Source organism: Dasypus novemcinctus, chromosome X (assembly GCF_030445035.2).
Source record: "Dasypus novemcinctus isolate mDasNov1 chromosome X, mDasNov1.1.hap2, whole genome shotgun sequence".
Taxonomy (NCBI): Eukaryota; Metazoa; Chordata; class Mammalia; order Cingulata; family Dasypodidae; genus Dasypus; species Dasypus novemcinctus.
In genome coordinates this window covers 8038365-8053448 of record NC_080704.1, presented here as the reverse complement: position 1 = coordinate 8053448, position 15084 = coordinate 8038365, and the positions used below count along the sequence as shown (strand labels likewise).

The following is a 15084-nucleotide window of genomic DNA, read 5'->3' as shown; positions in this document are numbered from 1 at the left end:
GTAGGCTGCCGTGATTGCCTCCAGCCCGCACGCCAGCTGATGACAGCGGATGGCCATGATGGCCTCCACAGGCACACTAGCCAATGACCGAGTGGGCTGCCGTGATTGCCTCCATCCAGGCGCACTAGCCAGTAACCGAGTGGGCTGCCGTGATTGCCTCCACAGGCACACTAGCCAATGACCGAGTGGGCTGCCGTGATTGCCTCCATCCAGGCGCACTAGCCAGTAACCGAGTGGGCTGCCGTGATTGCCTCCATCCAGGGATACTAGACAGCGACCGAGTAGGCTGCCGTGATTGCCTCCATCCAGGCACACTAGCCAATGACCGAGTGGGCTGCCGTGATTGCCTCCACAGGCACACTAGCCAATGACCGAGTGGGCTGCCGTGATTGCCTCCATCCAGGCACACTAGCCAGTGACCGAGTGGGCTGCTGTGATTGCCTCCATCCAGGCGCACTAGCCAGCGACCGAGTAGGCTGCCGTGATTGCCTCCATCCAGGCATACTAGCCAGCAACCGAGTAGGTTGCCGTGATTGCCTCCACAGGCACACTAGCCAATGACCGAGTGGGCTGCCGTGATTGCCTCCATCCAGGCATACTAGCCAGTAACCGAGTGGGCTGCCGTGATTGCCTCCATCCAGGCACACTAGCCAGCGACCGAGTAGGCTGCCGTGATTGCCTCCATCCAGGCATACTAGTCAATGACCGAGTAGGCTGCCATGATTGCCTCCATACAGGCACACTAGCCAGCGACCGAGTAGGCTGCCGTGATTGCCTCCATACAGGCATACTAGCCAATGACCGAGTAGGCTGCCACGATTGCCTCCATACAGGCACACTAGCTGATGACCCACCAAGGTGCCCAGACCCTGTCTGTCCACAAAAACAGTATATGAGTAAGATACTGTGTGTAACCACCTCTTCTGTAAACTAGTCAAGGATGAGTGAGCTGGCAATAAATTCTTATGGTGGCCGCTAGGGTGCATCTATCCAGGCACACTAGCTGATGACGAGCAGGCCACCGTATTGTCCCATCCAGGCATACCAGCCGATTACAGAGTAGGGTGCCGTGATTGCCTCGACAGGCATACTAGCCAATGTCCTGATTGCCTCCACAGGCATACTAGCCAATGACCGAGCAAACTGCCTTGACCCTATCTGTCTGTTGAAACAGTATATGAGTAAGATACTGTGTATAACCACCTCATCTGTAAAGGAGTCAAGGATGAGTGAACTGGCAATACATTCTTATGGCCTGAAAGGACTGTTACCGAGGTGGCCGCTAGGGTGTCTTGATCCAGGCACACTAGCTCATGACTGAGCAGGCCACCATGACTGCCCCCATCAGGCATACTAGCTGATGACGGAGCAAGGTGCCTGGACCCTATCTGTCAACAAAAACAGTATATGAGTAAGATACTGTGTGTAACCACCTCATCGTTAGACTAGTCAAGGATGAGTGAGCTACCAATATATTCTTATGGCCAGAGAGGACTGTTACCAAGGTGGCCGCTAGGGTGCATCTATCCAGGCACACTAGGTGATGACTGAGCAGGCCACCATGATTGTCCCATCCAGGCATACCAGACGATTACAGAGTAGGCTGCCATGATTGCCTCCACAGGCATACTAGCCAATGTCCAAGCAAGCTGACCGGATTGCCTCCATCCAGGCATACTAGCCAATGACCGAGTGGGCTGCCGTGATTGCCCCCACAGGCATACTAGCCAATGACCAAGTAGGCTGCCGTGATTGCCTCCATCCAGGCATACTAGCCAATGACCGAGCAAACTGCCTTGACCCTCCCTATCTCTTCGCTGAAACAGTGTGTGAATAAGATAGTGTGTGTAACCACCTCCTCTGTACACTAGTCAAGGATGAGTGAGCTAGCAATAAATTCTTATGGCCAGAGAAGACTGTTACCAAAGTGGCCGCTAGGGTGCATCTATCCAGGCACACTAGCTGATGACCGAGCAGGCCACCATGATTGTCCCATCCAGGCATATCAGCCAATTACAGAGTAGGCTGCCATGATTGCCTCGACAGACATTACTAGCCAATGTCTGAGTAGGCTGCCGTGATTGCCTCCATCCAGGCATACTAGCCAATGACCGAGTAGGCTGCCGTGATTGCCTCCATCCAGGCATACTAGCTGATGACCGAGCAAGGGGCCTGGCCCCTATCTGTCCACAAAAACAGTATATGAGTAAGATACTGTGTGTAACCATCTCATCTGTAAACCAGTCAAGGATGAGTGAGCTGGCAATAAATTCTTATGGCCAGAGAAGACTGTTACCGAGGTGGCCACTAGGGTGCGTCTATCCAGGCACACTAGCTGATGACTGAGCAGGCCACCACGATTGTCCCACCCAGGCATACCAGCCGATTACAGAGTACGCTGCCATGATTGCCTCGACAGGCATACTAGCCAATGACCAAGTGGGCTGCCGTGATTGCCTCCATCCAGGCTTACTAGCCAATGACTGAGCAAACTGCCTTGACCCTATCTGTCTGCTGCAACAGTATATGAGTAAGATAGTGTGTGTAACCACCTCATCTGCAAAACCATCAAGGATGAGCAAGCTAGCAGTTAAGACTGTTACCGAGGTGACCCGTAGGGTGTCTGATTAGCAGATGACTGATCAGGCCACCATGATTGCCCCATCCAGGCACACGAGCCTATTACCGAGTAGGCTGCCATGATTGCCTCCATCCAGGAATACCAGCCGATGGCCGAGCATACTGGAATGATTGTCTCCATCGAGGCATACTAGCTGATGACCGAGCAAGCTTCCTTGACCCTATCTGAACACAAAAACAGTGAGTAAGATATTGTGTGTAACCACCTCATCGTAAACTAGTCAAGGATGAGTGAGCCAGCAAATTCTTCTAACCAGAGAAGTCTGTCCATTTCCAAGGTGGCCTCTCGAGTGCCTCCATCCAGGCACACTAGCTGATGACTGAGCAGGCGACCATGATTGCCCCCACCCAGGCACACCAGTCGATTACCGAGTAGGCTGCCACGATTGCCTCCACCCAGAGAAAACAGATGATAGGAGATGGCTTCCAGGATTGCCTCTGTCCAGGGAAAATAGCTATTGTGAAAACATCATGTTTTGCTCACCTTCATATGAAAAACGGTCATGGTTGGATTGCTGGCAGTATTTGCCCCCATCCATGGATGATTGAGCAAGGCACCATGATTGCCTTGTCCAGGCAATAAGAAGATGATAGAGGTCACAGTTATGACCATCTTCCTCCAAGTACAGCAGTCAATGACTGAGCAAGCCTCCAGGATATCTTCCAAACAGCAAACGCAGAGAATGACTCAGCGAGCATATCCATAGGAGAACCAATCAAGAAGCAGCGGGTGGCAGCAATACCCTCCATCCAGGGAACACAGCCAATGTCCGGGCAGGCGGCCATAATCACCTCCCTCCACAGAAACAGGTCAATGACTGAGATGCTGGGCATGAGCTTAGTCCTGGTAAATGTTTGACCAAAGTCTTTCAACCTCATGTAGGCATTATGGGTTGAAATTGGATAATGCATTTTAAAAACTCTAGAACGGTGTACTGGTTTTAGTCTTTTTTTTTTTTTAGATTATTTTATTTCTTTCTCTCCCCTTCTCCCCGCCCCCCCCCCCCCCCTTGTGCTCTCTGTGTCCATTCACTGTGTGTTCTTCTGCGTCCACTTGCATTGTCAGGTGGCACTGGGAAACTGCATCTTTTTTTGTTGCATCACCTTGCTGTTTAGCTCTCCGTGTGTGTGGCACCACTCCTGAGCAGGCTGTGCTTTTTTTTCACACGGGGTGGCTCTCCTTATGGGGCGCACTTCTTGTGTGTGGGGCACCCCTACACAGGGGCGCCTCTGTGTGGCACAGCACTCCTTGCACATGGCAGCACTGCACGTGGGCCAGCTTACCAAACGGGTCAGGAGGCCCTGGGGATTGAACCCTGGACCCTCCATATGGTAGATGGATGCTCTATCAGTTGGGCCATGTCTGCTTCCCTGGTTTTAGTCTTTTGTGAACCTTAGAATATTAGGTTCTTAAACTGAACATATTGTGAACCTCTGGATTGGATCAATTAAGGCCCACTTAATTAGATTGCTCCAGGAGGGTGTGACCTCCTCTTACCAGATGCCTTTATAAATAGAGGAGTAAAAGCCACAGACACAGGGGGAAAGTTGCAGTGACAGAGAGAAGCCTCTAGAAGTTGAAGTCGATGGGCCTAGGGAAGGAAAAAAGCCACAGAAGGAGCAGCCTGAAGCAGAACTAGCAACATTGCCTGGAAGAGAAGGGAGAGACAAACCAAGACCACATTATACCCTGCCATGTGCCTGATCACCCACAGCTGAGCTCAGGGAGAAAGTGAGTGAGGAGGAGAGGGCAGAGCCCAGCAGACCACCATTGTGCCTTGCCACTTAGCAGGAGTCCAGGATCACCAGCTGCGAAAATGTGGGGAGGGAGCTTTGCCTGATGCGTCAGTTGATATATTTTTCTCAGCCTCAGAAATGTAAGCTTTTAAGTTAACAAATCCCATCGTAAAAGCCAACACATTTCTGCTATATTTCAATGGCAGCCTTTAGCAAACTAAAACAAGCAGCAACTACATTGCACATATATTAGCATTAATAATTTACTAAAAATACAAGAAGTGAGAAATGAGACATGAGAGAGTCTAAGCTACAGAGGATAGACAAGAGACCTGGTCCTATGAGCCTTGCAGATTCCCAGATCCACGAGCACTTCCATTTCTGGAAGCAGAATGGGATTCCTACTCACTCTAGTTCTGCTCACCACTGTCTGCATGACTCCCGTCTACTGTTGTCCCTCAATGTACTTGGTTGAAACTGCCAGTCTTGGGTAACTTCTTTATCAAGGGTCTGGTTTCAGTTCTGAGTGATTTCTGAACTGCTCCACACCCTCTCCACACAGGCACTAACCCTGTGAGCTTCTTAAAGAAAACTTTGAACAGGTAAAGCCATGGTTTCAAATATAAACTCATGAAAATTCATGAGGACAGGTATCCCACCTGTTGGCTTTACACTTCACACAAATTTGTCTCTTAGTTTGATGCTTAAGAGAATGGCTTCAGGCATTGCATATTAACAAGATTCAGTGAAATTAACAAAGGTGGGACAGTTTGAAGCTGGGTAGATCCCAGAATATCTTAGTTTTAGAGCTAATCCATTCCTGTGCATATAAACCTATTATAAGTGGAACTTTTTATCAAATTAGTTACATTGTGTGACCTGGGGTGGGTCTTAATCCTCTCACTGGAGTTCTTTGTAAGTAAAGGAATAAAAAGTCACAGACTCAGAAAAACAGCAAAGACAGAGAGAAGCCCGCAGAAGTTGAAGAACCCAAGAGAGAGAAAGGCAACAGATGGAGCAGCCTAAAGCTGAAGCAACAAGTACCAGAAGAGAGGGGAGAGATGAGCAGGCACCACCCTGTCCTGGCCATCCACAGCTGAACTCGGGGAGAAAGTGAACCTGGAGGAGAAAGCGGAGACTGCAGAGCCACCACTGTGCCCTGCCATGTGACCAACCAGAGTCCAGGATCACCAGCAGGGGACCTTTGGGGAGTGAGCTTCACCCAATGCCTTGATTTAGACACTTAGCCTCAGAACTGTAAGTTTTTACCTAATAAATCCCATTGTAAAAGCCAACTCGTTTCTGGTATAAATGCTGTGGCAGCATTTAGCAAACCAAAACTGGTAAGGCCACTAAGCCCTAAATACATTCAAAAGAGTGATAAAGATGGGATGGAAGAATTTAACATATTTTAGTGGAGAACATCATATTTTATTGTATTAAAATAATATGAAATTTTATTTCATATTATTTTTCATTTAAAGGGTAGGTATCAGTCTTAGTTGTCCCAGCTGCTAAAAGAAATACCAAACAATGGGTTGGCTTAAACACAGGAATTTGTTGGTTCATGGTTTTGAAGCTAAGAGAAGTACAATATTGGGGTGTCATCAAAACAAGGCCTTCTCCATGAAACTGTGCCATTCTGGGGCTGACTTCCTGATACCCTTGGTTCTTGGCTTTTCTGTCACATGGGAAGGCACATGGTAATGTCTTCTCTGTTCTCTTAAGGGATCCATTGACGTTGAGCTTCTAGCTGCTTTCCCAGGATTCTTTCTCCATCTGAATCTCACTCTGCTTTTTTTATAAAGACTTCAGTAATCTAGAGTAAAGCCCAGTCTGATTCAGTTGGGCCACTCCTTGCATGAAGAGATCCCATTTATAATGGATCCACTCCAAAGGACCAGCTTTTGGAACCAGAACATTCTGTGAGGGACATGATTCAATCCCCCACAGTATCATTTACGTGAAAAATGTTCATGTTTTGAACACATGGTTTATCTAATAGAACTGGATGAAAACAACTCTACATATACCATTAGCAAAGCTACTTGTGACTTTAGGTTTTGTTTTATTGTTATTTTTTAATGTGCCATCCTGAAATGTTTCTAGGATATATAATGTATATGGGAAAAACATCGCTTACAAATGGACTTTTGGAACTACTCCAATGCAATAAACACATATACATGATAATACACAATGTTGTGTAACATTCAGAGGAATCTTTTCTTGTCCTCTGAAATTTTAACTTTAATGATAATATAACTTGCATAGCCATGAAATATTAAGAGGAGAACAATTACCTTGAAATGAAACCCTTGTGATACTGGAAAAGTTTGCCTAACATGTTTGCTTCTTAAGGAGTATTTTAAAGGGAATGAGAAATGTGTATTAACAGGTGCTCTTACATGTGATAGGAAAATTGTGTAATTAGAAAATGACAGAGAAGTGCACTTATTTTGAAAGGTCCATGAAAGACCTATTTAAGTAACTGCCTAGAACAAAATGTTCCTGGAACCCCCTTGTCCTCTGGGTGTTGAAATAGATATTATTGCATAAATGACAGGACTCGGCTAAAGTGATGTGACTGTCTGTAGAGGGAGAGGCAGCAAGCACGAGAATGGTAGATGCCTGGAAGTTAAACCTGCCCATTGGCAGAAGGTGAGTTGCTCAAATAACCAGATATGGAAGCCCGATCCAGGAAGGGAAGATGGGAAACTGAATAAGCTGAGAGCCAAAAGGTGCACAGAATGGTGAATGGAAGCTACCTAGCAAGATGGTGGTACAGATGGCATTGGAGTTAGAAACATCATCAGTATGAATTCAGATTCTATCATATAATAGCTATACAACCCAGACCAGGTTTCTTAAATTCCGATCCTGAGTTTCTTCTTTGTAAAATAGAAATAATACTTTGTATTTGATGAAGTTGTTGTAGAGGTTGAGCGGAAAGACGGACTACGTACCTGGCCCACTGTAGGCCCTCCATGAGTTGCTATCATGGTACCATGGTTGATAGTCCTTGAAGGAGATGCACTCAGAAACTCATGGAAAAGTATATCAAAGTCAACTAGAGGAGAAAGGGATGGGCTGAAGCACTGGGGCAGGCAAGAAGCACCAGGCAGGTGAATGAGGGAAGCACCGAAGTGTAGATAAAGGTCTTGGATCTGGATACCAGAATCAGAAAAGGCAAGCAGCGTGCAACAGGAGAGGGGCAGCACAGAATCTTATTTACATCTTTTGCATAAAACCAGAATGAGACTAGCAGATAGGAACATAATGCTATGCCCCACAAGTTCCTCAGGATGGATGGAGATTAAATTTATGCACAAGTTTAACTGACCCAATCAAGGGAAAAGGAAAGATGCAGAGACCAGGAAATTGGCTCCACAACGAAGCCATGGGATCCCGTTTTACATATCTTGTACCCTAACTCTGAGCATCACACAGATAAATTGCATGGGAAGTTAAATTAGAACATACCATTAACATATTTCACTCAATTACACATTTCAAAACTCCTACAAGGTGTCAAAACCACTTCTCTTTTTTTTCAATGACTGTTTTGGCACCCCAAAATTACATGGAGGTTTCAGTCATATTAGGTCATCTGCTGCCATATTTTTTTATGCTGGCCTATTTGGTTTTTGCTCTATGTGAGAAGTAGTGGGATTTATCTCGTTACTGAAAGGTGAGGCTAAACCAGACCATAAGAGTTCCAGAACCTTAATTCTTTCTGCCATTTTCTTAAAGTAGGTATGGAGTTTACTCTTATAAGGCAGACAGCTGTAGCAATTAGGCATGGTGGGACCTCATCCACATACGGTTTTGTTCAATGACTTCAAAATGGCACTGCATTTGTGAGTTCTAATTACCACTCCGCCCATTGTCTTTCCACATTCATCTATACATCTACATCATCCCATAGAAATCATCAATCTTTTCTCTCAGTGTAATTAATAAAATAGCAGTAGAACTCAGTCTAGACTTTTTTTTTGGAGGTACCAAGGATTGAACCTGGGACCTCGTACATGGGAAGCAGGTGCTCAACCACTTGAGCTACATCTGCTCCCTTAGACATTTATTTTTATTTTTAAAAAAGATTTATTTAGGGAAGTGGACTTGGCCCAATGGATAGGGCATCTGCCTACCACATGGGAGGTCCACGGTTCAAACCCCTGGCCTCGACCCGTGTGGAGCTGGCCCATGCACAGTGCTGATGAGTGCAAGGAGTGCCGTGCCACGCAGGGGTGTCCCCCGTGTAGGGGTGCCCCATGTGCAAGGAGTGCGCCCCGTAAGGAGAGCCGCCCAGTGCGAAAGAAAGTGCAGCCTGCCCAAGAATGGCACTGCACACACAGAGAGCTGACACGACAAGATGATGCAACAAAAAGAAACACAGATTCCTGGTGCCACTGATAAGGATAGAAGCGGTCACAGAAGAACACACAGTGAATGGACAGAGAGAGCAGACAACTGGGGGAGGAGGGGAGAGAAATAAATAAATCTTTAAAAATATATATATATTTATTTATTCCCACCCCCTCATTGTTTGCACTTGCTGTGTGCTGTGTCTCTAGGAGGCACCAGGAACTGAACCCGGGACCTCCGATGTAGGAGGGAGATGCCTAATTGCTTGTTCCACCTCGGTTCCCTGCTTTGTTGTGTCTCTTGTTGTGTCACCCTGTTGCATCATCTTGCCGCACCTGCCCATCACGTCAGCTTGCTGTCTTGCTCGTTTTCTGTAGGAGGCACCGGGAACTTCTGCTCCCTGCTTTGTTGGGTCTCTCATTATGTTTTTGCTTCTTGTGTCTTGTTGCATCATCACGTTGTGTCAGCTTGCCACCCTGCCGTCATGCCAGCTCGCTGCCATCTTTAGAAGCCACCGGGAACTGAACCACAGACCTCCCATGTGGTAGGCAGGAGCTCAGTCACCTGAGCCACATCTGCTTCCCTAGATGCTTATTTTTAAAGTAAAATCCGAAAGTATACCCAGAAGGATAGTAACTACAGCAAGTAACCACACTTCATTGGTGAATCAGGCTAATGCTCTTTTACCTAATATATAGTATATGGAGAAAGAATTAATCAACCTCAGGTAGTTCCCCAAAAGAAAAGCAAAAGAAATATAAAACCAAATGTACATTTATCTGCATATCTAGACATCTCTACAGTTACAGAATTCCAAGTTGCTGCATATAAAATGCTTCACTAAGTAGTTGTCTTCTCATCAATCATGACAATAGTGAGAGTGCTTCTACTTTTTAATTACTTATCCTGAAGACATATATCAGCCATAAGATTGCCTAATGGCTGCAACTGCTCCACTGCATTTACTATTTAAAAAGCAACTATGAAAAGTCTAGGGGTATCAATGTACGTCAGTATAACAAATAAAGCACCTCTACTCACAGGAAGGGCTTTAGAATTCCCAGCAACCCCCAATCTCAGCAAGCACTGGGTCACTGCATAAACCAGCCTTTGCAATCTACAAACCATGACACAGTTGTGTTTTGTTAGCTCGCAGAGTAAATCGCATACAAATAAATGGGTTCGGAAAGGTCCTTCATTTCTAGCCAAGCTGTGGAACTGCTGGGTATCCGTGGTTCACAAAGGTCCACCACTTGGCTTGGTTGGTCATGGTCCTCCACCGCCGTTGACACCAGCGCATCCTCCACTCACCCGTCGGTCCACGTAGCTGCAAGCCCATTCATTCTCAGGCACTTACATCAGAGGAGCAGGTGAACACACTGAGCTCCACCGCTGTGAGCAAGCCAACTATTTTGAATTGATCTGTTGGTTTAGGGATTTCTACTGAGTGTTGCATTTCGAGGGTATGGCAAGCATTTCTCACTTGGTTTAGTGGCGCTCCTCAACATTGTGTAAGCTAACCCACGAGCCTCAAAGAGCACAGTAAATTCCTCACAGAGGAAAGCTCTTAGGATGCTAACTATTTCTCCATGGTTAATGTTAACCTACTACACAAATAAAAAGAAGCTAATTCTATCTTGCTTATAAATCCAGAGAATAAACTGAGAACACAAGCTGTAATGCACCTCATTTTTAAGGGGAAGCTAGTTGGGACAGTGATATAATACTTTTATTAATTCTTCACAGTCACTACTGGACAAAGAAAATAGATGACACATTGAATGTTCTACTAAAGTTATAGTAAGCATTATAAAATACGGTAAAATCTCAGTTTGCAGGGCTTAAAGGGAAATGTTTTGAGGATAATCATTAACCATAACCCATTAATGTACAGAAGGTTTCAGTTGACAATGAACCTCCTCAGGGTTTCTCAGCCTTGGCACTCTGCATACTTGGGGCTGAGTAATCCTTGGCGGTGTCAGAAGCGCCCTGTGCATGGCAGGATAGAGAGCAGCATCTCCGCCCTGTACTCACTAGATGCCCCAGTGGCAACGACCAGAACTGTCCCCAGACCTGCCAAGTGTCCCCTGCTGGGCAAAATCCCTTTCAGCTGAGAGCCTCTGGGAGAAGCCATTGGACACCAAAGGAGAGCCCCGTGAGGCGGCGAGCAGTGCGCCAGCTGGGAGTTGACGAGTGCACTCAGCATGTGCAGAGCACTGCTTGCACCAGGCCACTGAGAGCAAGGCGGCACCCCTGCCCTCTGCGGGGCACAGCCCAGAGGGAGGGCAGGGCAGCCCGTTGCTGCCAACCCAGGCTGCCCCCGCGGAAGGCCCCGGTGTGTGGAAGCCATCGCGACGTTAACAGGAAGCCCGCCTTGGCCCCCCACCTGAGGTCCCTGGACCCCGCGACATTCTGAGTCTGGGCTTGCAGAACAGATGGGCAGAGGGCGAGTCCGCAGCCAGCCACACGGGGCAGCCTGAAACGATAAGCCAGCGACGGGGAAGCAGGCAGTGGGCCCCGAGGAGTCGCCGTGGGACAAGGGGCCCCTGAGGGGTAGGGTGCTGGCGGTGGGCATGGCTGAGGGCGAAGAAAGAATCCAGCAAGACGAGTCCTCCTGCCCCCGCTGGCTGTGCGTGGTCGACGGGGACCTCTGGCAGACTCAGAGAAGACAGGGGCTGCGGGGGGGCGGCCAGCGGGCCAGGTCCTTGGGGTCAGCTTCCTCTGGACGAAACACAGAGCTTCTGATGTTTGCAGAAGGAATATTTGCGTTACTCTCATTTCTGTGATATTCCAGCAAAAAAGCTCCAAGAAATTAATGTTTACGAATCAAACAAATTAGTTATAAACCTACGAAATCTCAGATTTGCAACCATTCCAATATCGTTTACAAACTTAGTGAAAATGTTTTAATCAATTGCTCAGTTGTCTATTTCACATTGCCATTAGGGGACAGTTCCTTAGGCATTGCCCTTATTAATTATGAAAATATAAATGCTCTGTGTTTTTATGATTCCTCATCCATGTACTTGGTATTCAGCATTCCTAGGCTTAATTCCACGATAAGAGGAATGAGACTACTCAAGCAACTGACTTATCTTTCTAAGCAGGTTACAGTACCTTGTCAGCAGGCACGTGTTTCATATGAGACTTGAAGCTCCAGATAACATAGGGCTATCAGTCTCTAAAAGCTCTTCTGAATCCTGGTTGCAATTAGAGACTCTGAGCCCAGGATCTGCCATCGTGTTTTCCCAGTTTGCTTCTTCACACCAAGTCAGGTGTTACCTCAACACTGACCTGAGTTTACAATATCCCATCTGGCTGCCTCACCAGGAGAATTCAACTCGTATATTTACTGTCTACTTTTATGCATAGTTATTTTTTTATTTTATTTTATTTATTTCTCTCCCTTCCCCGCCCCCCTCCCCGCCCCCAGTTGTCTGTGCTCTGTGTCTATTCACTGCATCTTGTTTCTTTGCCTGCTTCTGTTGTCAGCGGCATGGGAATCTGTGTTTCTTTTTGTTGCATCATCTTGCTTTGTCAGCTCTCCGTGTGTGCGGCACTATTACTGGGCAGGCTGCACTTTCTTTCGCGCTGGGCGGCTCTCCTTATGGGGTGCACTCCTTGCGCATGGGGCTCCCCTATGCAGGGACACCCCTGCATGGCAGGGCACTCCTTGCGCGCATCAGCACTGCGCGTGGGCCAACTGCACACGGGTCAAGGAGGCCCAGGGTTTGAACTGCGGACCTCCCATGTGGTAGACGGATACCCTTACCACTGGGCCAAGTTCGCCGCCTATTCATAATTCTTGATGTATTCCTTCTGTCAGAATCACAACTCTTAAAATCTCAATGACAGCTGATGGGATTCTGTGTCTCTCTTGTTAGAAGAAGCTGAAAAGCACAATAACAATCAATTAACAATAATGCAAATTCACTGAAAGAGAAACTGCTTGAGCAAGGGGATTTCAAACCAAAGCAAGAGTCTCAAATGCTGAGCTTTGATTGGCATTTAAAAACGTGATTAGGGGATTTCCATTTGGAAATTTACAATAACTGGCTGATATTTGGGTTCCTTGTATAAAGTTGGGTCTTAGAAAGTGGGAATGATCATGGGTTGGTTATTACAATGTATTTGTCTATTTCCGATGGGCTATTTCTAGTCAACCCAAACCAGCTATTTCCAATTGTTGCTTAAACTGCAACTACTTAGGGTATGTTCCACTTTTTTGGAAAGCCCTTTCTTTTTATTTTTAACTCTTTGGAATGTCCCTGTCACTTTTTAAAAAGCGGGTTGCTCTTGGCATGCTCGAGGCTGTTTTTTAATCTATTTCACAACACAACCATTGGGCTAAAGACAGGACTATAATGAATTTAGTTCTGTATGGGTTGAGTATGACATACCCAAGGATTTTAAAAATGCTACTGTTTGGAGGCTATTGTCCACAAACTCCTGAAATATAATTTTGGTCAGTATATACATGTTTTTGTTTTTAACAATACACTCAGTTTATGACTTAAGAGGGTTTTTTGGGGGGCGGTTTGGTTTAGCATGTTCATGTATTTTGGAAAACAGGAAAAATCCCATCTTTTAAACATTTATATTTCCACACATAAACCATTTTCAAATATATTATTTTGTGCAAACATTGGCCATATACCAGTGCCTTCGTAAATATCACATGATTCCATGTTTCTCCTTAGATGATGAAGATAGAGTTGTTCCAATGGCCAGAAAGCAGATGAAAAGATGCTCAACATAATCAGCCATCAAATCAAAACCACAGCGAGATACTGTTTCACACCCACTAGAATGTCTGCTATTTAAAAAATGGAAATGACGACTGTTAGAGGGGATGCAGAGAAAATGGAACATTCCTTCACTGCTGGTGCCAACGTAAAATGGTGCAACTGCAGTGCAAGAGAGTTTGTCAGTTCCTCAGGAAGCTCAGTATAGATTGGCCACATGACCCAGCAATCCCACTTCGAGGTATGTACCCCAAAGAACTGAAAGCAGGAACTCGAACAGATATTTGCACACCCATGTTCATAGCAGCATTATTCATAAGTGCCAAAAGATGGAAGCAACCCAAGCATCTATGCACCCATGAATGGATAAACAAAATGTGGTATATACACACAATGGAATATCCCTCAGCCATAAAAAGGAATGAGGAGCTGATACATACAACAACACGGATGAACCCTGAAGACATCATGTTGAGTGAAAAAAGCCAGACATAGATGGACAAATAGTGTACGAGCTCACTGATTTGAAAGAATTAGAATAAGCAAACTCATGGAGTCAGAATCTAGAATATAGGTTACCAGGGGATGCAGTAGGAATAGAGAATGGGAAGTTAAGCCTTAAAATGTACAGGGTTCCAATTTGGGGACTGATGGAAATGTTTTGGTAATGGATAGTGGTGATGGGTGCACAACATTGTGAATGTAATTAACGGCACTGAAATATATATATATCTGAACATGGTTTAAAAGGTAAATATTAGATTGTATATATGATTACAAAATAAAATTTTAAAAAATCCATGGAACTACACTACTCAGTCAGGGAACTGTAAGTTAAATCATGGACTGCAGTCAACAGTACAATGATAAAAATGTGCTACCATCAGTTGCAACAAATGTTCCACACCAAAGCAAGGTGGTAATAATACGGTACTTTTGGGAAATCCTGTATTTTGTGTATAATTGTTTGGTAATCCCACAACTTCTCTAATAAAGGGGGAAAAAAGAAAAAAGAATTGTTCCTGCAACTGAAACCAGGAGGAGAGAAAGGGGATCAGATGGAGGCTGGGGAAGGTAAGGGATACCATTTGGGAATGCAGAGTTTAAAAGGGATTGCATTAAATCCATGACTTAGTTCTTTACATCTTTAACCAGTCCTTCTTTTCAGTTAAAGATACTGAAATGAAGTCAGGTAGCAAAAAACCCTTTCCTAAAGCTCTAAATAAATATGCTAAAAATAAGTGAAAACTAGCCCCTCTCCCAAATTTACCAACAACTGCATACACAGTATCAAAAAGTGGTAGCCAAGGAAAAAATAGTTAATTTTGAAGACATCATGCCCCTACTTTTACCCCTTAGAAAACATATGTACGTGTCAACGGTATCTTTAGAATCTTTAATGAATCTAAATTTGGTTAAAGAGTAAGGAAAAGTTGGGAAGTCCTAGTGTGGGGGTATCTGAATATAGGGGTTAGCTTTGGAATGCGACTACTCACTGTACTCTATTTTTGGTTGGTTAGCTATTGCTGCAAGGCTGAGAACAGCTAAACAGGGCCTAACAGAGGAAGACAGCAGTTGTGTGGGGGTAATTCTT

At 45.5% G+C, this 15084-nt stretch overlaps 1 long non-coding RNA gene across 1 annotated transcript in view; it reads right to left on the bottom strand.

Annotated features, from left to right (window-relative positions):
- LOC139437980 (uncharacterized) overlaps positions 1 to 3250 on the bottom strand; it is a 137644-nt gene extending 134394 nt beyond the window's left edge. Inside the window, exon 1 of the long non-coding RNA XR_011647879.1 lies at positions 3125 to 3250. This is a non-coding gene — a long non-coding RNA (uncharacterized lncRNA). The remainder of the gene's footprint in view (positions 1 to 3124) is intronic.
- Between the last annotated feature and the right edge of the window lie 11834 nt (positions 3251 to 15084).